This window comes from Centruroides vittatus, unplaced genomic scaffold (genome assembly GCF_030686945.1).
Source record: "Centruroides vittatus isolate TY-2023 unplaced genomic scaffold, ASM3068694v2 contig_166, whole genome shotgun sequence".
In the NCBI taxonomy this organism is placed as follows: Eukaryota; Metazoa; Arthropoda; class Arachnida; order Scorpiones; family Buthidae; genus Centruroides; species Centruroides vittatus.
The window spans coordinates 2,010,670-2,012,912 of NW_027121006.1; the positions used below are offsets into that span (position 1 = coordinate 2,010,670).

General features: G+C 28.7%; 1 pseudogene; it reads left to right on the forward strand.

The window, feature by feature from the left end:
* Window positions 1-313: 313 nt before the first annotated feature.
* Window positions 314-1,772, forward strand: LOC136968966 (putative nuclease HARBI1; annotated as a pseudogene).
* Window positions 1,773-2,243: the final 471 nt, after the last annotated feature.

Genomic DNA, 2,243 nt, shown 5'->3' on the forward strand with positions numbered 1-2,243 from the left:
GAAGTGGCATTAAATTTAATAAATACACTTCGACCGACACTGAAAGAACAGACTAGAAGATCGGCATTAAGTGTTCAAACTAGAGTAAGTTTAAATTATTTTAATACAATACAGATATATGAATGCTAAATAGTCAATTATTAAGTTTAAATGATATTACAATATATTTATTTAAAATATCTTCCTCTAGTAATAATTGCATAAGTAAAAACTGCATACATTGTATGTCACTATAAATTGTAAAAAACGTTGTTAATTTTAGTAAAAGAATTAAATTTTTTAGAATTAAAATCTTAATGTTATTTTTAAATTTATGTTAAGAGTATTGTGTAATAGTATTTTTTATTCTGAATGAATTATTGCTAGCATTTATAAGTAAGTTTGATTCTATTTTATTTAACATGTATTTTATTACTGTTCATTAGGTTTTGGCAGCTGTAAGATTTTTTGCCTATGGTTCCTACCAGTTAGGAATAGGCCAAGATTTTACTTTAAATATTAGCCAGAAGTCAGTAAGTCGAGCTATTAGAAGTGTTTCAGTAGCTATAAGGGATAATTTATTAAAGGATTGGGTTAGAATGCCATTCAATGTACAAGATCATGCACAATTGAAGCAGCAGTAAGTGAATTAACAATATTGTGGCATTCTTAATAATAATAATAATAATAAATTGTACATTCTTCATTTTAGATTTTATGAAAAATACTCTTTCCTAGGTGTAATAGGGGCAATTGATTGTTGTCATGTAGCAATTGTATCACCACCTGTTGAGGATATCAATTATCCAGAGCATATCTATGTTAATAGAAAAGGATATTACTCTCTTAATGTTCAATTGGTAAATATTGCATTACTTATCTATCAAAATATATCTAGCAATTAAAAAGTTACTTTTGATATTTATTTTATTTTTATATTGAATTAGTAATTCATTGCTGAAAATGAATTAGCTATGAGCATATGCAATAAAGAATCAACCAACATTTTTTATTTTGATTCAGAACATCACAAAATATTATCTTACAAGAAAATGTTGGTTGATTTCTTATTGCATATGTGGATCCAATATTGGTATGCATTTAATTTTATGATACACTAACATTTATATAGAATTAATACATAATTTCATTCAATATACTTTTCTCAGATATGTGATGCAAACATGTACATTATGAACGTAAATGCTCGTTTTCCTGGTAGTGTACATGATGCATTTATATAGAAAAATTCGAATGTTAGGAAAGCCTTTCAGAGATGGCATAACTGCAACAGGAATGCACATACTTGGCTTTTAGGTAATGATAAATTTAAATATATTATTATAATTGTTAACATCAAGTCTCTGTTTAAATTTCCAGATAATTTATAAATAGTTTGTAGGTGGTATTTACAAATCATAATTAGCTTATCAAACTATGTATTGTATTTTCTAGGTGACAGTGGATACCCTTTGGAGCCGTGGTTGCTGACTTCACTTCGTACAACCAGTACTCAATGTAATGGACTCTTAAAAAATAGATGGAGATGTTTGTTGAAACATAGGGTCTTACACTATCATCCAGAGACAGCTTCAAACATTATAATTGCATGTGTTGTGCTTCACAACATTTGCATTAAAAATAATATTGCTCTGGACGATAATGATATATTGCAACCAGAAGACCAATTACAGCATATCATACCATCAGAATTTGAAAATACATCAAATAATATACTTTTTAATGAAACCAGAAGGATCCAACAACAACTGATAAGCTTGTGTTTTTCTTAAAAATAATATATATATATATACAGGGTGGGCCAGCGAAAACGAAACGGCAGAGTGTTCGTGTTCGTCCAAGCAAATCGCTCGGACAGGTCGATTTTATTCTCGAGGGGACATCTTATGCAATAAAGTTTTTGCAAATCTGAATATTAACTAAACAAACATTTTTTTCCGAAATAAATGTTAGTTTAGTTAATACAAAATAAATGAGTTTTTAAATTTTTTTGTTGTCTGTTGTATTCAGAATCGCAAAAACATTATTGCAAAAGATGTCCCATCGAGAATAAAATCGACCTGTCCGAGCGATTTGCTTGGACGAACACGAACACTCTGCCGTTTCGTTTTCGCTGGCCCACCCTGTATATATGTCTGTTAAGAGCCTGCCTTTTTCAAGAATATTCAGATATAAAGAACAGAAAAATCAGTCTTTGAAAAACAAATTTAATTTGAAAATAAATAAATTATTATTCTAAACAT